The sequence below is a fragment of the Erpetoichthys calabaricus genome, chromosome 3 (genome assembly GCF_900747795.2).
Source record: "Erpetoichthys calabaricus chromosome 3, fErpCal1.3, whole genome shotgun sequence".
NCBI lineage: Eukaryota > Metazoa > Chordata > Cladistia > Polypteriformes > Polypteridae > Erpetoichthys > Erpetoichthys calabaricus.
This window is the reverse complement of record NC_041396.2, coordinates 263,299,166-263,321,044: the sequence shown is the minus strand read 5'-3', so window position 1 is coordinate 263,321,044 and position 21,879 is coordinate 263,299,166. Positions and strand designations below refer to the sequence as shown.

At 41.6% G+C, this 21,879-nt stretch overlaps 1 protein-coding gene across 2 annotated transcripts in view; it reads left to right on the top strand.

Moving 5' to 3' along the window:
* Positions 1–21,879, top strand: part of kdm6ba (lysine (K)-specific demethylase 6B, a) — a 487,454-nt gene that overhangs the window by 169,601 nt on the left and 295,974 nt on the right. Inside the window, exon 4 of one of the 2 annotated variants that reach the window (XM_051924043.1) lies at positions 4,630–4,780. The exons of the other annotated variant lie outside the window; for it this stretch is intronic. The gene's annotated coding sequence lies outside the window, so the exon portion shown is untranslated. The remainder of the gene's footprint in view (positions 1–4,629; positions 4,781–21,879) is intronic. 2 annotated transcript variants of the gene reach the window in all.

The window sequence follows — 21,879 nt, the reverse complement described above, 5'->3', positions numbered from 1 at the left end:
AATGTTAACGTTTATCCCCCCGGGTGGAACTGAAGAGTCGCATAGTTTGGGGGAGGAACGATCTTCTCAGTCTGTCAGTGAAGCAGGACAGTTTGTCGCTGAAGCTGCTCTTCTGTCTGGAGATGACACTGTTTAGTGGATGCAGTGGATTCTCCATAATTGATAGGAGCCTGCCGAGCGCCCGTCGCTCTGCCACAGATGTCAAGCTGTCCAGCTCCATGCCAACAGTAGAGCTTGACTTCCTCACAGTTTGTCCAGGCGTGAGGCGTTCTTCTTCTTAATGCTGCCTCCCCAGCACACCACCGCGTAGAAGAGGGCGCTCGCCACAACCGTCTGATAGAACATCTGCAGCATCTTATTGCAGATGTTGAAGGACGCCAGCCTTCTAAGGAAGTATAACCGGCTCTGTCCTTTCTTATCAGTATTGGCAGTCCAGTCTAATTTATCATCCAGCTGCACTCCCAGGTATTTATAGGTCTGCACCCTCTGCACACAGTCACCTCTGATGATCTCGTGGTCCATGAGGGGTCTGGGCCTCCTTAAATCCACCACCAGGTCCTTGGTTTTGCTGGTGTTCAGGTGTAGGTGGTTTGAGTCGCACCATTTAACAAAGTCCTTGATTAGGTCCCTATACTCCTCCTCCTGCCCACTCCTGATGCAGCCCATGATAGCAGTGTCGTCAGCAAACTTTTGCACGTGGCAGGACTCCGAGTTGTATTGGAAGTCCGATGTATATAGGCTGAACAGGACCAGAGAAAGTACAGTCCCCTTTGGTGCTCCTGTGTTGCTGACCACAAGTCAGACGTGCAGTTCCCGAGACGCACATACTGAGGTCTGTCTTTAAGATAGTCCACGATCCATGCCACCAGGTATGAATCTAAAAACTATGATTGTAAAGAACATTTGGAGTACTAGGGTGTGCTTATAGTGTAAAAAGAATCACTTCTGGAAGTCTTTTTTTTCTGCTGCAAATTGGAAGTGCAACACTTCCTGCCAACATTCCTTCTTTTCACTCTAGCCAGAAGCTACAGCAAGATAGCTTAGACTCAGATCTACTGCAGGGATTTTAACACGATATGTTTGTATTATATGTTTTTATTCTATTGTCTTACATTGTACTTTGATTTTATATCTTCATATTCTGTTTTTGTTGCAGTATGTATTTAAATTTCCCTTCGGAATTAATAATCTAATCTAAGGGTACATCCATAACCACACAAATGTCTCCCATTAACTCTTGGAGCACACATTTTTAGGTACAAACACCCCCATTGAATGTTATTTCATACACTGTTTAACATACACATCGGCTAAACCCACAGTTTCCTTTAATTTGTGCTTTGATTGTCATACATCCAACCAGTTCATGAATGTTCATCATACAATTTTACACCCATTGCCCCGACTCCATGAATGTTTCTTATTGACTCTTTTTACATACCAACAATCAAAGTTATGTTTATTTTATGTAATGCCCTTTCTGTAAAGAACACAGAGACACAAAGATTAGCACAGTGGTTCTCCAACTCTAGAATGCTGGTCTTGAATTCTGGACCAGATGCATGCTTGCCTTTTCTCTGTATGGATATTCCTCTGTGTGTCTCCACCCAAAACCAAGTTTTTTCTGTTAAATTGTGACTCTGTGTTGGCTACATAAGTGAGTACACATGGGGTCACCTTGTGATGGACAGGTACCCTTCCATATGTTCTGCATGGGTGATTTCTTTGCACTCCAACTTCCTGCCATCCTACATTCATTTAACCAGGTAGTGAAAGCCATACACTTAAGGTGCAATTGTTTAAATGCATTTGTTACAGTTTAAGCACAGACAGGTGAAGTGACTCAGTTGAGATCATTCAGTACAGTGAGTCTCGAGTGGTCATTGTACGAAATGACTTGTGGTTTTATAGTCCAACACCTTAGCCACTAGGCCACTCTAAGTGCCCAAGTTTCTCTGTTTCTCTTTTATACACTCACGGTCCTACCCATTCGTATACACACACAAACCCTCTCTGTCATAGTGCAGATGTGGTGGTTTAAACCTGGGTCTGTTCCCAAACCGCATAAGCTAACAGAAAAAACTGCCATCTACCCCTCAAAGGGTCACAGAACCAGCAGCTGTAGTAACAGGTGTGCAGTGCTGTGTTTTGTTCCCCTGGGATCACCAGACCTGTACTATGCCAGCTTAATGTTGTAGAAATAGCATTTACAGAAGACAGGAGTTGTTTCCAGTTATATAAACAATCAATCTTAATTTTATATGGCATAAACATATATATATGAACAACATGCCAAAGCACTTTACAAGTTCATTACAGTTTTTTGGAGCACAAGCAGGATAACACAATCAGCATTGAACCAGTGTAAATGTGCCTTAAGGGCCTGTGTCTTATCCACTATGCCACAATTCCTGATGCTGTTTTAGCTGATGTCATTCAAGTTTACTGAATCAAAATTCCCAAAGTCCTTTTCTGAACAGTTTCCATTTGGCCCAGCTGTTAATGCCTACATGCAATAAATGGAGTCTCCCAGTTTTCAGATTTCACAGCTAAGTGCACGTGCCATGCATTTGTTAGCTGGTGTCCAGCTGGTGTGAGGCATCCAAGTCTGAGGGAAGCAGTGTCATCCATATCCATTTATTGTGGAATTCGCCAATTCATCATTCTGACTGTACTCATTCCAGTATAAATTGGGGGGGAGGCTGAGCCTGGTAGTCGTGGTGCACGGTGTGTAAAATCAGCTTGATGACATTATGCCAGAGGAGGAATGTGGTGCTGACGCTGGGATGAGTTAACCTGGCATGGTATCAAATGAGCTGATGCAGGCAGATAATTGGGCTCGTGTTGGACTTATTGATTCCAAATCTATTATAGCATCTGCTTTAGGGCCATTTTTGAGGTCATGTTAAAATTGTTTAATTTCTTGTTTAAACGGCATTTTGTTGGGTCACTTTTGGGCTCTAGTGATATCAACACTTGGACAGGGTTGAGGTGTTTTTGTCACCATTGTATGATGGTATGTCAGTGCAGCTGGTTTTAGACCTACTTCCGGTGGTCACTGATGCCAGGATCCGAGGCCAACCATGGGCAACTGTTGACATAATTTCTTCAGATCACAGTAGGTAGGTGATGCTGATCTTGCTTGGGCGTCATTGCTTGGCATTTCAAGTCATGCTGGATATTTATTGCTGTAGTTTTAATATTGTGATCTCTAGAGTTGAAGCTGGGCACATGCTGCTATATAATTGGCATCATTGCCTCAGGGACATGCAGCCTGTATTAAAATAGATAGTTGGCATTATTTCTTGGTGTTTCCAGAGCTGGTGCTGGGCCAGAAAATGAAGTTTCATTGGTGTTGTCTGAAGCAGCGCTTTTAGGCCACCTTGCATTTAAGCTAGGCTGGCATTGGCATGGTACATCTGATGTTTTTCTAGTGTGAGGCTGTATTTGGCATCATTGTCTTATATTAATGTTTGAGAGCTGAAGCCAGTCTCTGGACTGACTGGAATCCAATCTGTGGTATGACTTTGGATCCCAATTTCCTAAAAATTGAATTCAGTAAGTGATTGGATTGGCTGGATTTTGTTGGTTGTGAAGAGACAATGCTGGGCCAGCTTTGGGTAAAAATTGGCATTAGTACTGCCTTGATTATGGCTGACAATGGAATATTGTTGCCACTGTTTACAGTTCCAGTTGCTTGGCCGTTGTTGGGTATCATTAGCGCTATGGTGTCATTAGCACTGCTTCATATGCCTAAGGCTGAGACAAATTTATGTGTAGGCTGGCCTCACTGTTAGTGTTGTCTTATTGCTGTGTTAGAGAGCTGGTGTGATTATTGTTGGGACACAATCAGTTCAATGCAGAGTTATGGGGCTGCAGAGCCTATCATTTCTGGATGGGATTATCTGGCACTTTCACGTTTATAGGACCAAGTTAGATTTGCCATACAACTTAAGCAGCACAATTTAATGGTGTGGAAGGAAATTAAAGAACCAAGAGAAAACTCACATCGACACAGGAAGAATGTGTTAACTCCAGACAGACATGTACCAAGCTGGAATTTGTAGTTTGCCCAGAAGTGTGTAGTTTTGACTACACTGCTAAGATGCCATCCGTATAGTATAATTGGAAAGCTAATTTTTTTTACTAATTCAGGATGTGTGGGCATCCTTGCTTAGCATAACATTTTAAAGATCTGATATCTAAACCTCTACCTGGATGTTGTTGCTGTCATTATCTTATATTTCTGTATATTCAAGGAGGCGATCCTCTGCTAGTTTTGTAGTTTTGCTTGACTTCTTATATTTTTTTATATTTTTATATTTTTACATTTTAACAAAGCTAACAGAGAGTTAGCTAGCATGAAAGTGTCATTGTCATGGCATGAGTTGACAGCTGGTATCTAAGGTTGGCGCAGCAACCAAGGTAAAGCTGGTTGTTTGGCTATTAAGAACAGAGGTTAATGCTTTGGGCCCACCTGCATCCAGCCCCATTCTGGGCATAGGTCCAGTTTTCACAGGCAGTTTGCTCTGTTGCAAGCAGGAGTGGGCATGTGTGCCAAATCAGTCAAGGCTAGAAACAGTGCCAGTGGGCCTGAATACAAAGTGAAATTAATCCTTTCTTTTCCAGCCTGTCGCTTGGGGCCTCTGAAGCTTCCTGTGACGTCGTGGTCCAGACCAGGCCATTATGCTAAACAGCAACTGAAGACAGCAGCTGTCCAGGCAGCCATGTGAAAGATGTTAAAGCAAATAATCTAGCCAGGAAGCGGTGCCCTCTTCAGGTACAGCAGAAATTTGCTCTGGTTTTGTTTACAGACTTATTTTTATGAATTCCTTCAGAGTCATTAACATTTAGTAGTTGTGTGAAAAGATTGTTGGTAGTATGGGTGTTGGGCAGCACCCTGAAACATGGTACACCTGAGAGCTCAAACCGATAATTCAACAGTGAATGGGTTTATGCTATGTTGTTTTTAGCTTTGCCTTTAAATGCTTCTTTCTATTTCTGCCTCTTGCTTTGTCTCTCTAGTCATGTCTATTATAAAACAACAAGCTTTTTTTTTTACTACTATAAAGCAACAAGCTTTTTTTTTTACTACAGTGGCTAAATGGAGACAATGGGTTTCAAATAAAGATTAAACAAAATGGAGGTCTTAATTGTTAACTTTACACTTAGGATGCTTGCAGATTTATCCTGTTTCCTCTGATACTGCCTAAGACAGCATGATGATGAGCAGCCACATGTGTACTAGATTTCCTGTTTGGCCAATTGAGCAGCATCTGGCCACTTGCGGTGTAGACCCGCCCATAGTCCTTGTACTGTCATTTAAGAACTAGCATGCGGCCCGGGTGGGTGTGGCCTTTTATGCCAAACATTTGAAAGCAAAGGAATCCTGAGGTAAGAGGAGCTTTACGGTAGAGTGCAGCTCTATAGGGCATGCTGTAGGTAAAAGTGTAGAATAGATTTTCTAGTGTGTTGGTCAGATGAGTCCATAAACTTAAGTGGACAGCCATTGGATGTAGGGTGGACAGACTGTGTTCATTGTTTTGCAGTACATCAGACAATCCTTTTGTTGATTAAAGAGGAGGACTGATTGTGTTTCAGTGTGAAAGAACAACTTCTTGCCTGGGGTGTCACAATTACCTTGAAAACAATTCATAGGGAATGGGTAAAACCCTAAAACTAAACACAGTAGTGTATGCATATTAAAATAGTTCAGGACTGCCATACCTGAGGCTTGCAGGCCAATTCAGGCCCTTGAAACTTTATAAAGCAGCTAACTTGGTCTGTATTCAAAACATGTAGCATATGTCCCTCAATGACCATTAGACCCCTTTTAATCTTACATGGATTTCATCTGTATATGATTTACATTTACACCTTGCATTTCGGTCCCTCTCCACTGTGTGCACGCGTTTATCTGCACAGCACAACAGCAACTAACCTGTAGTTAGAATAGACACTGGTTGTAAGTAATGACCCAAGAAGGGAAAAAGAAAAGAAGGTGACATGCAATTGCCTTAAAGAATTTTATTTTTACCAAGATGGCAAAGATTTGACAGTATCATGAAGGAGTAGTTAGCTAGACTTCACACATACTGTTGCTGCCACTCCACTCACTTCTTAAAGCTGCTGAAGTGTCAGGATTGATCCACATTCTGCTACTTAACCTGACTTCTACCACAGCTGTACATGATTCTTTTGTCTTTTCTGCTGAGTTGATTGAAGTATGTTTATAGAAAATGCAACTCCATTTCCACTCCTATTAAAAGCGATTGCTATCCGTTTCTAGCCATCTCCAAATGTGGTCTGTTGATCCATCAACAGCATATTTAACCCTAGTTTTTTAATGTTTTTAAGTGCTATCTGATGACAAGGCATGTTAAAGCATGTGTAAACAGACGTACTTTGCCTTAGCTACAAATTGTCACCTGTGTCCAGACTTCCGTTCCCACTCGAATTTATGCACTAATGTAATTTATTTCTCTCAATGCTGATTTTGGTTCCATGGTTGCTGATCACTATCCTAATCCCATTATGGTATTCAAGAAAAGAATGTTTTGATGAACAGAGAGGTACTGGAGTATCTTGCTCGTAAAAAAAATGTGGTTGTAGTTGTTTGTAGAAGTATTCCGGCCCCCAGCCACATTAATAAAAGGATAAGTGTCTGTGTGTCTGCGTTTGTCCATCCGGTTGCTATGTCGCTATCATTCCAAAAAATGATGCATCACAAACATTTTAAGTAGTAAAATGCATTACATTTATCGTTCCAAGAGAAGGTGCATCACAAACATTAGCACTGCTTTTATGAATCCCATTCCAAATTCAGGCCCACTGCAAATGTTAACTCTGAGGTCTACATTGATTACTTAGATTTCATCCCATCATAGATGGGTAGCACAGCTAATTAGGTATATAAGCTGTTATTTTTATATTTAGTCAATAAAATTGAGTTTGTCACTCCTGGAATAGTTTATTTAGCATTACCATCATTTATAATGTGAGTAGTTGTTTTTAGTAGCATACATAATAGTGTTGGATTGATACTTAAATTTTGACTTTGGTATTGATACCGGCCAGAACCTCAGTACCAAAACAGTTCTAAAGCAAATGATAGATAACTTCCCCATCTCACCGCTGCTTCATTTCCCCAGCTTTTAAACACAGGTGCTGCGCCGATCTGCTTCACAATCATGTGCTGTGCAGCTCAGATCATTAAAAAGAGTGGGATTTTCTTGCTTCTTCCAGTCTGTGGTGTACTATATACTGTATGTATACAGTGGTGTGAAAAACTATTTGCCCCCTTCCTGATTTCTTATTCTTTTGCATGTTTGTCACACAAAATGTTTCTGATCATCAAACACATTTAACCATTAGTCAAATATAACACAAGTAAACACAAAATGCAGTTTTTAAATGATGGTGTTTATTATTTAGGGAGAAAAAAAATCCAAACCTACATGGCCCTGTGTGAAAAAGTAATTGCCCCCTTGTTAAAAAATAACCTAACTGTGGTGTATCACACCTGAGTTCAATTTCCGTAGCCACCCCCAGGCCTGATTACTGCCACACCTGTTTCAATCAAGAAATCACTTAAATAGGAGCTGCCTGACACAGAGAAGTAGACCAAAAGCACCTCAAAAGCTAGACATCATGCCAAGATCCAAAGAAATTCAGGAACAAATGAGAACAGAAGTAATTGAGATCTATCAGTCTGGTAAAGGTTATAAAGCCATTTCTAAAGCTTTGGGACTCCAGCGAACCACAGTGAGAGCCATTATCCACAAATGGCAAAAACACGGAACAGTGGTGAACCTTCCCAGGAGTGGCCGGCCGACCAAAATTACCCCAAGAGCGCAGAGACGACTCATCCGAGAGGTCACAAAAGACCCCAGGACAACGTCTAAAGAACTGCAGGCCTCACTTGCCTCAATTAAGGTCAGTGTTCACGACTCCACCATAAGAAAGAGACTGGGCAAAAACGGCCTGCATGGCAGATTTCCAAGACGCAAACCACTGTTAAGCAAAAAGAACATTAGGGCTCGTCTCAATTTTGCTAAGAAACATCTCAATGATTGCCAAGACTTTTGGGAAAATACCTTGTGGACTGATGAGTCAAAAGTTGAACTTTTTGGAAGGCAAATGTCCCGTTACATCTGGTGTAAAAGGAACACAGCATTTCAGAAAAAGAACATCATACCAACAGTAAAATATGGTGGTGGTAGTGTGATGGTCTGGGGTTGTTTTGCTGCTTCAGGACCTGGAAGGCTTGCTGTGATAGATGGAACCATGAATTCTACTGTCTACCAAAAAATCCTGAAGGAGAATGTCCGGCCATCTGTTCGTCAACTCAAGCTGAAGCAATCTTGGGTGCTGCAACAGGACAATGACCCAAAACACACCAGCAAATCCACCTCTGAATGGCTGAAGAAAAACAAAATGAAGACTTTGGAGTGGCCTAGTCAAAGTCCTGACCTGAATCCAATTGAGATGCTATGGCATGACCTTAAAAAGGCGGTTCATGCTAGAAAACCCTCAAATAAAGCTGAATTACAACAATTTTGCAAAGATGAGTGGGCCAAAATTCCTCCAGAGCGCTGTAAAAGACTCATTGCAAGTTATCGCAAACGCTTGATTGCAGTTATTGCTGCTAAGGGTGGCCCAACCAGTTATTAGGTTCAGGGGGCAATTACTTTTTCACACAGGGCCATGTAGGTTTGGATTTTTTTTTCTCCCTAAATAATAAAAACCACCATTTACAAACTGCATTTTGCGTTTACTTGTGTTATATTTGACTAATGGTTAAATGTGTTTGATGATCAGAAACATTTTGTGTGACAAACATGCAAAAGAATAAGAAATCAGGAAGGGGGCAAATAGTTTTTCACACCACTGTATATATATATATATATATATATATATATATATATATATATATATATATATATATATATATATACAGTATATACTGTATATTATCCATATTACTAACCGAGAATGCTAAACCGGATGATGGACACAGGCACATCCGGCCATGGGCCGTGGCTGCAAAAAGACGTACTGCGCAGGCGCAAGAAAGGGCCGCGAGAGGCGGATGAGGGGCCACGAGAGGCGGACAAGACCACAGAAAAAAGGAGTGAGCAAAGAAACAAGAGGACAAAGAAATGAGACGCCGCAGGCACAGAAAAAGGGAAAAGGCAAAGAAAAATGTAGTCAAAGGCAGGCACCGCACGAAACCCATTGCACACGAAACTAGCACACAAAAAAAAAGAAGACGCTCGCGCACAACGGCAAGGCTCCCCCCCCTACAGGCACCGGACGGGATACACACCAAGAGGGGGATTTAACAAGCCCCTGGAACACAAAAAAAAAGAACACAAAACCACCCCACAAACCCTACAAGCAACGGAGGGGACACACACAAAGAGGGGTATTCAACAAGCCCCTGGAACACACAACGAAAAAAGACGCGCGCGCAACAACAATCCTCACCCACCCCCCCCCCCCCCCAAATCAATAAGAAGTGACACCCAAAGCCACATATCTAAAGGAAACGTCCATATTAAACATACGTCATCTCAAAACCTTCACACTAGGCAGCATAGGTGGATCTCATTAAAATAAAGCACTATTAACCGTTCAACTGGAGAAAAGGCTCCATATTAACAGTGAGTGCGATCCTCCTTAATACTTATCCATACTTCGCACGCTGAGGAACAAACAAGTCATGCATACACGGTCACGGGTACAAAACGATTCGGATCGGATAACGGGACAAAACATACGAACACGAATGAAACCAAAACAATACACGGCGGCGCATACATCTCAAAGTGCTGCATCGAAACAAGCACGATTTCAAAAGAAAGAGCTCGCGACTCAGACATACAAAAAAGGGAGCAAAGCAACGCGCATATGACCGGCCAGAAAACAAGCAAGCGGGACTCAAAAAGCAGAAAGCTCAACTGACCGACATACAAAACCGGACAACGCACGATACAAACAATGCACGACGTAGAGTGAAACGGACTTTGCGCAAAGCGGAGGCGAATCAATTAAAAATCAAAAATAGCGCGTCACAAATAATGGACATGCAACAACGCGGCACTCAAACGACACAAGCAAAACATGCCCGTCGCAGACATCAACGCCAGACGTCTGCTAAACGCTTACGCCAGTTGGCTGACAACGCTTTCAATAATGAGTCCACTATTGAGGAAAATTCATTGGGATTAATGAATCATTTGCAATCATTGTCATTCACTTAACTTCACAGAAGAAACAACTGGCAATACAAATAATGAATTTACACGTTGTTGTCAAAAGGGGCAGATTAGAAAGCCTCCTTTACATTCATATCCTGAATATCTACAGAAGCTTCTAACTAAGGATGTGCCTGAAAGTAAAAACTTTATGAACTGCATTAGATCCTACAATAGTTCATTTGCTTTTCCATCTACCGGAGAACATAACAGGACACCAAAAGGCAATGGCCCTTACTGCTTTCGCATATGTGGCTAACACAACGCACTATATTATGTCCAAAAAATATTAATGTTAATCACATTATTAAACAGATCATTTCATTACTTCCTGGAGAGACACGGCTCTTTCTAAGCTCTGACAAAGTTGACTCTGATGACGACAATGAACATCTGAATTTCCCCTTAGAATATTTGAACACTATTAACCCGGACGGATGACCACAACACAACCTTACCCTTAAAAACGGAACAATAATCATGCTATTAGGAAACCTTAACACTAAACAGGGTTTATGCAATGGCACACGGTTAGTCGTCAACACCATAACACACGATGTTATTCAAGCAACAGTTCTTTCAGATTCACATGCTAACAATACTGTTCTCATTCTTGGAATTGACCTTATGAGTTCTGACCTGGAATTACCTTTTACATTGAAACACCGACAGTTCCTCATTAAACCTGCATTTGCCATGACCATCAACAAATCACAAGGACAAACCATGGACAAAGTTGGGATCTGCCTCTCTGAACCCGTTTTTGGACATGGACATCTTTATGTTGCCTTCTCATGTGTTCGACGTTCATCTCACATTAAACTTAAAGTTAAAAATGATCCATGCCAAGGAAGACTCATTCAAAGACAAGACACCATCTTTACTACTAATGTTGTATACAGAGAAATATTCCAATAAAACATTACTCTATGCCAAACACTCTATTTTGTATTTATATAGGCATCATCCAAACCTGCACACTATTCTATATCTAATTCATACATCTCACTCTTTATCATGCCCCAACGCAAGGGGTTGGCGAGCGAAGCGAGCAGGGGGCGGAGCCCCCTAGTGTGTATATAATACAGTATATTGTCACAAACTCGAGATAGAGTCATATAAAGGTTTGGGGCAGCCACCCATATAATTTGGTTTCCTGGCTGCAAAGTTGCTTTCTCAAAATAACATGGCACTGATGTGCACAAAACCGAGTCCAAACAGAACTGAGGAAATAGGGAAAAGGTGCAGGCTTTTAAAGGGGAAGACAGGAAGTGAGATCATAGGGATCTGGCTCATGTTCTTCAGCCATTGCTTCGAGCCCGGACGTGACATCACAGGGGCCGGAGCCAGAAAGGTTTCCTTCCATAGGCTCGGTCCCGGAAGTGACGTCAAGAGAGTCAGGTGGAATCTCCTGTGAATGGTCTACAGGAAAGGGAGAAAAAGAGTCAGTGCACTCTGCTACATCCCGGCATGCCTCGGAACTGCCCTTACTCAAGCCCTTTAGCTGCCTCCCATGCACACGTGTGTGACAGTATACATATACATACTTTTCTTTCAACTTCTCACCTTCTTCTTCTGCCTCCACTCCTCTCCTCACAAGCTCTGTCCTCTGCCTTGCGACTGTGGCCCCCAAATGGAGTGAGGCGGCCCCTTTAATAATGCACCCGGATGTGCTCCAGGTGCTCCCTTATGACCTTCCTGCAGCACTTCCTGGTGTGGCAGAAGTGCTGTATGGGCACCCGGATGCACTCTAGGTGTACCTGGTACCTATTCTGGCAGCACTTCCTGGTGTGGTGTAAGTGCTGCAGTCCATGGCTCTGGAACTATTCAGGCGCCCCACAGGGTAGAGCTTCCAAGCTCCGTGGCCACCATGCAATCCAGGGGGGCTGCCTCTTGCATCCTGGGGAAGAAATTGCCTATATATATGTATACCTTGAAGATCTGGGGAGTAGAGGGGGATCCCTTCAAACTAGATGTAATACATATTTTCATTTTAACAATCAAAGTGTGGGTGGTCCGCTTTGGAGTTCCGATCACGTTAATAAACATTTGAGTGCTTGAAAATTACCATTTACTTCAAGTACCAAAATTAAATAAATTCTGGTACTGTGTTGTCTTAAAAATGGGGTGTTTTTGTACATTTTACATACTGGTATATTGTGAAATGCTAGTACATAACTAAATATACATTTTTTCTGTTCCCCACACCTGTGGTTCTGATTGCCACATAGAAACATAAGGTCAGTATTTCCAGGATAAGTCTTTGTGCAAGAACGCAAAATAACAAATATAGGTGGCTTCGGTTTCACTGTATGAGAAGCAGTGTGTCAGAAGAGGACCCTAACTGTCATGAAATGTTAGACATCTAAAGGAGTAGGAGGAAAAGGAAAGGCACATGAAGCGGACACGCCATGCTTCTCCTGTGAAAGATCTTCCCTCCCTTTTGTGTACATGTGACCTTTGTGCAGATCACACTTGTGTGTGTATTTGAGTATAATTTCAACTTGGGAATTCAATCCAGCGTCCCTGATACATGTAACAGTCACTGCTCAACTGATATCTAGCACCTATGGCCACCATTGCAGTGTTCATGTGAAGGATAGTGCTTTTATTGAAATGAAAAGTATTGCTTTGCTGCCAGTGCTTATCCCCATTCAAGTAGACAAGGGGGTATACCCAGTGAGTGCCAGTGCCCATCATGGAAACTCATAGCCGTGGGACTTGAGTATCTTGGCAGGGTGAAGATAAAACTATTCATGAACTATGCCATTTCTTTGTTAAAGCTCATTGCTCACCATAGCAGCTGAATGGCAGCACCAGCAGTGTGTACTCTGCTAACAGACTTCTCTCATGGACTAGTACTCATCTGAAGAGCATTGCCGTTCTGCCAATTTGGACTGAAACTTGTATCTGTTAAAGGGTAGTCAGCTCTATTCCTTATCTGAGTTCTAACAGACATATTCCACTTCACTAAACTTGACCTCTGTGCCAGTTTTGCTTAGTTGATATACAGCAATGCTTACCATACTAAAGATGAAGCGCATTCCCTGATGTGCCAATACTTGCCTAAAAACAGTTATAAGGTAAAAGGATTTGTTTGTAGCACTTGAGCTCAGCTACCAACACGCCATGCCAATGCTAGACAGAATAATATTAAGTTAAGCCAGTGTCACATTATGCAACTTCTATGACCAAAGGCAAAATCAGAAATATTTGATTTTATAGGAATGAACTGTCGACTAGCTGGAGTATGTTGCTAGGCATGTCACATTACATGACCAGCTTCATGTGTGTGAGTTGGAGGCAACCCTCCCCCCCAGCACAGACCCAAACCATCGAGTCAGATGGCCCGAACCAAGAGATCGTGAACCTGAGAAAGAGCATTGGCGTTGGCATGGAGAAAGCCTTGACAATTAACAAGTGGAGGTCTAAAAACCACCTTGTGACACACGGGTTCGACTCCTAGTGTAAGGCCATTCATTGTAAGGGTGCATGATCTGTAAGCAGGGTGAACTTATGGCCTAGGGAATAATAAATACCCTTCCATTTGATCGCCCAGGCTTCCCACTGCGCTGCCGTATACCTGGTTTCCAGGTCCAGCAGTTTCTTTCTCAGGAAGATGATGGGGTTTTCAACACCATTAAGTCTCTGGTTCAGCGTGGCACCAAGATCTGTGTCTGTAGCTTCTATCTGGAGAATGAAAGGTAAAGAAAAACTAGGAGCTCTCAACACTGGTGCTTACATTAGGGCCTACTTTAGGTCACTAAATGCAGCTTCTGCTTTATCATCCCATACCACAGTATTTGGGGCCCTTTATTAGATTTGTCAAGGGCACCGCTCTCTCTCAAAAAACAGGGTTCAAGGATGTGGTAGTAACCTGCTAGACCGAGAAGTATGTGAACTTGCCTCCTGGTTATCGGAAAGGGCCATTTCCATATGGCATCAACTTTGGAACACTGTGGCCTCACAGTACCCCTACTCACCAGGTAGCCCAAACATTTGGCTTTGTTTAACCCAAAAAAACATTTCTTTGGATTAATTCGAAGACTGGCTTTTACTAGTGTGTGGAGCACTGCTCGGACCTGCTCTAGCTGTTCCTTCCGTGTACTGGAATAGATGACAGTGTCATCCAGGTAGGTAGCACTATAGGAGTCATGGGGACGTAGTAACGCTGGAAGGTTGCTGGTATCCCATGTAACCGAAATGGAAGGACACAATACTGCCAGTGACAGGTAGGGGTGCTAAACGCAGTCTTCCGTTAAAGGAACCTGCCAGTACTCTTTTCGTCATATCAAGTGTGGTCAAGAATTCTGACTGTTTCTTTCTTGGGTGGGGGTTAAATTTTTTTTTGTTTTACTTTGTTCTATTTTGACTTGACTGTATAGAATGATATCTGTTTCTAATTAAAATCAATAAAAATATTTTTTTTAAAATTTTGCCTGTTCAAGCTGCTCGAGGAGGTTGTAATCTCATGGCATTGGATAGACATCAAATTGTGAAACTTGATTAAGCTGACAGAAGTCATTGCAAAACCTCCAACTCCCATCAGGCATAGGAACTAATACAATAGCACTGGACCAGGAGGGATAACTTTTCTCTGTTAGACCTAGATCTGGCATGCACTTTTTTTCCAGTTTCACCTCGGCAGTTTTTGCCTCGTGGAGTCAGTATGGACATTCTTGGACGATCACCGCAGGCTCTTGTCACAGTGTCATGCATGGCCAGATAGATCTGTCTAGGCTTCTTGCTCACTACCTCCAGTATAGACAGAGTAACTGATTCCAGCTTCTGTTATTGTTTGGCACAGACAGAGTAACTGATTCCAGCTTCTGTTATTGTTTGGCCATCAAATTGGGTCCGAAGTTAAGGGTTGTTTTATGTGTGAAGAGTGAATGGGGCTGTCCAGAGGAGGGATCAGGGTCCCTATTTTTCCATGGTTTCATAAGATTTACATGATACACCCATTTGCTCAGTTGACGATTGGGTTGTTTTACCAAATAGTTGATGAGCCTGTTCCTTTCCTTAACTTCGTATGGGCCTTGCCAATATTCCAGTAATTTGGAGTGGGATGTAGGAACAAGGACTATGATGTGACCTCCTGGCAGAACTCTGGAAGAGACGTGTCGTGGTCATAATAATGGGCCTGTGCTGCTTATGCCTTTCCATGTGACTTTTAAGAATAGGTTGAATTTTTGCGAAGCTAACACAGAATTGCACAATATACTGTAGTACAGGGGTGGGCAAAGTCATTCCTGGAGGTTTTTGTTCTAACCCAATTGCTTAATAAGAAGCACTTATTGCTCTAGAAACACTTCTGCTTCATTTTAGTTGTCACCCTCATTAAGATTTTGAACCTTTATTGCTTATTTAAGTCTTAAACAGCTGCATTCTCTGTTTTTAATTGCTCCTTATTAGCAATAAGATGCAAATGACAAAAGAAACCAGCAGTTATCCATTTTGCTTGTTACCCTTTACACCTGTGTGTATTTATCGTGCACTATTTGGTTTAATTAAATACTTGGAAGGAAAGAGAAGAGAAAAAAGTGAAGGATTGAGAATTACCCATTCGTTTTACACTTCAAAGTATTTGGATGATATCCTTAGAATGGAAAAAAAAATCTAGGATATGAGAATGACTTGACATAGCAGAGTTAAAGCACTAATAAGCCATGAAATGTAATTATTGGCAAGGATTGTTTTCTAATTAAGCAACTGGGTTGGAACAAAAACCCGCAACCACTGCGGCCCTCCAGGAATGACTTTGCCCACCTCTGCTCTAGTATATTTGTGGTGGGAGGTGCCTACTCTTCCCATTCCTTTTTTGAATATCTAGTATGCCGCAGGGTTTTTGTCTATGTAACAGTTTAAATGGTGAGAAACCAATAGAGCCCTGAGGGACTCCCCAATTGGCAAATAAGATGAGTGGGAGGAGCTCATCCCAATTCTTCTCATCCTCGCTGACCACCTTATATAGCATCTGCTTGAAGGTCTAGTTAAACCGCTCTACTAGACCATCAATTTGATGATGATACAACAAGGTCCTTAACACTAGAATTACCAGAGCCTACGAAAAAACTTGTAGATCCGTCCCACCTTAAATCGCTTCACACTTCTCCATCAGCGTCTTTTGTCCTGTAAATGTGTGGATAAGCAGCAAGCAGCCTGCTATCACATCCCCCACACCGCACAGTTTTCTCAGCTCAAGTCTGTTTACCTGCGTGTCAGTTGCTTAGAGTTGTATAGAGTGAGAAGTCAAGCAAAATCACACCTTTTATAAATACTACAGTGCATCCGGAAAGTATTCACAGTGCATCACTTTTTCCACATTTTGTTATGTTACAGCCTTATTCCAAAATGGATTAAATTCATTTTTTTCCTCAGAATTCTGCACACAACACCCCATAATGACAATGTGAAAAAAGTTTACTTGAGGTTTTTGCAAATTTATTAAAAATAAAAAAACTGAGAAATCACATGTACATAAGTATTCACAGCCTTTGCTCAATACTTTGTTGATGCACCTTTGGCAGCAATTACAGCCTCAAGTCTTTTTGAATTTGATGCCACAAGCTTGGCACACCTATCTTTGGCCAGTTTCGCCCATTCCTCTTTGCAGCACCTCTCAAGCTCCATCAGGTTGGATAGGAAGCGTCGGTGCACAGCCATTTTAAGATCTCTCCAGAGATGTTCAATCTGATTCAAGTCTGGGCTCTGGCTGGGCCACTCAAGGACATTCACAGAGTTGTCCTGAAGCCACTCCTTTGATATCTTGGCTGTGTGCTTAGGGTCGTTGTCCTGCTGAAAGATGAACCGTCGCCCCAGTCTGAGGTCAAGAGCACTCTGGAGCAGGATTTCATCCAGGATGTCTCTGTACATTGCTGCAGTCATCTTTCCCTTTATCCTGACTAGTCTCCCTGTTCCTGCCGCTGAAAAACATCCCCACAGCATGATGCTGCCACCACCATGCTTCACTGTAGGGATGGTGCCAGGTTTTCTCCAAACGTGACGCCTGGCATTCACACCAAAGAGTTCAATCTTTGTCTCATCAGACCAGAGAATTATGTTTCTCATGGTCTGAGAGTCCTTCAGGTGCCTTTTGGCAAACTCCAGGCGGGCTGCCATGTGTCTTTTACTAAGGAGTGGCTTCCGTCTGGCCACTCTACCATACAGGCCTGATTGGTGGATTGCTGCAGAGATGGTTGTCCTTCTGGAAGGTTCTCCTCTCTCCACAGAGGACCTCTGGAGCTCTGACAGAGTGACCATCAGGTTCTTGGTCACCTCCCTCACTAAGGCCCTTCTCCCCTGATCGCTCAGTTTAGATGGCCGGCCAGCTCTAGGAAGAGTCCTGGTGGTTTCAAACTTCTTCCACTTACGGATGATGCAATCCACTGTGCTCATTGGGACCTTCAAAGCAGCAAAAATTTTTTTTTAACCTTCCCCAGATTTGTGCCTCGAGACAATCCTGTCTCGGAGGTCTACAGACAATTCCTTTGACTTCATGCTTGGTTTGTGCTCTGACATGAACTGTCAACTGTGGGACCTTATATAGATAGATAGATAGATAGATAGATAGATACTTTATTAATCCCAATGGGAAATTCACAGACAGGTGTGTGCCTTTCCAAGTCATGTCCACAGGTGGACTCCAATTAAGCTGCAGAAACATCTCAAGGATGATCAGGGGAAACAGGATGCACCTGAGCTCAATTTCGAGCGTCATGGCAAAGGCTGTGAATACTTATGTACGTTTGTTTTCTCAATTTTTTTATTTTTAATAAATTTGCAAAAACCTCAAGTAAACTTTTTTCACGTTGTCATTATGGGGTGTTGTGTGTAGAATTCTGAGGAAAAAAATGAATTTAATCCATTTTGGAATAAGGCTGTAACATAACAAAATGTGGAAAAAGTGATGTGCTGTGAATACTTTCCGGATGCACTGTATATCGTTATTTGGAACACTTGCATTTCATGTGTGTTCCGTGTCTACAACGATCTATGTAAACACATAGTTAAAACAGAAACTTTTTTCATGTTTTAGTAATAATTGACAAAATGTAGACATGAAGTGTATAATGTGTGAGGCCTGAATTCCAAATATCAAAGGAACACTTTCACAAAAGGTACAAATATAACAGAACAAGTGCGTTTTTATTCCAAAATATAACTGCAGAATAAGAAACCACGTTAGGGTGCGACATTGACACGCATTTGTTATGACTGCTTCGGTGGCGCAATGGTATCAACTGTTGACTGGTAATCAAAACTTCATGAGTTCGATCCCAGATGAATCTGTTTTGAGAAGTGAGCTGCTCGTATTCTTACTATTTTAGAATAAAAACATACATTTGATTCCAGTCTGTAACAGCGGGTGTAATTTATGATACTTGTAAAAGTTAGCTTTGTTTTTTTTTTTTTTTTCAGTTTTATTCTCTCAGCCGCGTTCACGATCCCAACCAAACCCCGCATACACTGCTGTTTTCACATAGACATACAAAGGACGGTGCATGTGCCCAACACATTAACTTTTATATGTTACTTAAATAAGAGCCAGATCGAATGTTATTTACCTTGAGTTATTTACTTACTTCCTACAGCGTAAAGTCACAAGTAGAGTGCAGAGGGCATGCTCAAAAAATACGTGTAATGCCACGAAAAGTGCCTGCTGACACTTCAGTATGCAAGCAGTGTTACGAGAATGCAGTTAGCCTTTTTTTTTGGGGCATATACACCGTCCAGATCTAAACACTAGCGTGTAGAGTCGCTTGCGTACTGAAGAGTCTATAGCTGCAGGTGGAAGCTACTGTCGCTGTACTTTGTATGTAAGAGCCAGATCGAGTGTTATTTACCTATTTACCTTTATTTATTTACTTACTTCCTACAGCGTAAAGTCACAAGTAGAGTGCAGAGCTTCACATGTACATATACAAAGTACAGCAATGGCAAAAGTGCATTCTTGCTCCGATGTAGAACCATCGTCCTGATCTGAGTTTGACTTCTGTTATAGTGCGTCTATGTGAAAACAGCAGTGTATGTAGGGTTTGGTTGGGATCGTGAATGTGGCTGAGAGAATAAAACTGAATAAAAAAAAAAAAAAAACAAAGCTAACCTTTACAAGTATCATAAAATATACCGGCTATAACAGGCTGGAATCAAATGTATGTTTTTATTCTAAAATAGTAAGAATAAAAGCAGCTCACTTCTCAAAACAGACTTGTGTGGGATCGAACTCATGAAGTTTTGATTACTAGTCAATAGTTGATACCATTGCGCCCCAAAGCAGTCAGAGCAAATGCGTGTCAATGTCGCACCCTAATGCGGGTTCTTTTTCTGCAGTTATATTTTTGAATAAAAACGCACTTATTCTGTTATATTTGTACCTTTTGTGAAAGTGTTTCTTTGATATTTGGAATTCAGGCTTCACACATTATATACTTCATGTCTACATTTTGTCAATTATTACTAAAACATGAAAAACTTTCTGTTTTAATGATGTGTTTACATAGATCGTAGTAGACACGTAACACACATGAAATGCAAGTATTCCAAATAACGATATAGTATTTATAAAAGGTGTCATTTTGCTTGACTTCTCACTCTATACAACTCTAAGCAACTGACACGCAGGTAAACAGACTTGAGCTGAGAAAACTGCGGGGTGGGGGATGTGATAGCAGGTTGCTTGCTGTTTGCTGTTTATCCACACATTTACAGGACAAAAGACACTGACGGAGAAGTGCGAAGCGATTTAAGGTGGGACGGATCTACGAGTTTTTTCGTAGGCTCTGGTAATTCTAGTGTTAAATGCTTTATCATGAGTAACTAGGCCATTTATTTACCTTAATGTCTCTAAGGTAAAAGGCATCCCTTGGTACATCAGGACTTCTTTGGGATGCCAACTCTCACAAAGACACCTACCTACCAGTACTCATGTGATGGCTTTGGATGTAGCTGTATGCAGTGGGACAGCTTTGGGATATCAAGTAGTATAATTGACAAGGACTAAGATATACTTATGTCTCTAGCTGAGGACTCTGAGGGTCCTACTAAATTGACCCAAATGCGTTCAAAAGGGATATCGATAAGGGGAATGGGAATCAGAGGAGCACAGTCCTTCCTAGGAATTTGACGGAGTTGACACTCCGGACAGGACATCTGGACTATTTGACAAGTTGGGGATGACCTTGTGTTGGATTGGCCTTATCTGCTTAGCATTATGTGGTCTAACATTTGCTCAAGGAGGTTCGTTATACATGTATTTGTAGATGATACTGAAGTAGTGTGAATGTGGCGGCCAATGTGGCTATTGAGAGAGCGATCAGTTAATATTAAACTTAATTAGTTGGTTTACTTACTAGGAGGCCAGTCACAAACCAGTGTTGAGTGATTGGTATTATAATTGGTACACTAGACCTAGTCATCACTTAACTCTCATTTGTTCATTTGGTCATTTATTGGCTGAGAAACACTGCTTTCCTTTTGCTGTTCATAAACCACACCCCAACTCCCCTGGGAAAACAGGCATGTGCTGGTATACATACAGTTTCCCTTCTGCCCCATCACTCCTTGCCCAAATTGTTACAAGTATAGGATTTTTAAATGTTTGGTACATACATAATACTGGTCTACAAAAATATATTTTTTGTTTGCTTCTGGGAACTTCAGAGCATCTCAAAGTTTTTTACACTGATTTCACGTATGAAATCGGAATTAAGCTAGCATGTCAGGTTTTTGAAATACACATCATTGACGTTTTTGACACTTTTGAGTATCAATATAATATATCAACATGATATCTGGAGTTTGGACTATGTCCCACCAAAATTGTTTTGATGTGTTTATTCTGAAAACAAACCAGAAGACGATACTAGAGACACGTTAAAGCATATTTATGTCAATTTAACCTCAATGTAAAAGTGAGGTCAGTGTGCCCAAAAATGTTGGAGGCACTCGCTTTTGTGCTTGTACTGCACATCCGTCTCTGTTTGCAAAAACTAACAGTAGTCACCCATCATGCTCGGAGTTAATTTTTCCCGATATCAGTTTTCCATCACCTTTATATCTTGATGAAATCTTTACCCATGCTCATCTCCGACATTGCTTAGATTTGGTGGAAAAAAGTCGAGCTGAGAATGTAAAAAATGCATCTTCAGTGACATTCTGGCTCCTGTAAGCTGATATACTTTCAGCAGGTTCTCCACAAGCTCAGCATAATTCTCTGCTCTGTGACTGTCAAGAAAATTCTGGACAACCTGCATGAATGAGGGTGCTGATTCAGTGGGCTTCAGTTTCCTTTTGAACTCATCGTCAAGCATCAGTTCACGGATTTCAAGGCCAACAAAAACACCTTCCTTAATTTTGGCTTCATTTTTCTCAAGACCAAACTTATTTTTTAAATGCTGAAACGTATTACCTTTACTGTCCAGTCACCCTAGTTGTCCAAGACCTGGAACATCATAACTAAAAAATGGGACGTGCTAGACGAAAATGGTTTTCAAATTTGAAGTCAGCAAGTGAAATTTGTTAAAGTACAGGTGAAAGAATCCCAGTAGCAAAATGCTTGTTGACCAGTGTAATCGAATACTCCAAATGTTATCTAGGTACCCAGTCTCACAACTCTTAC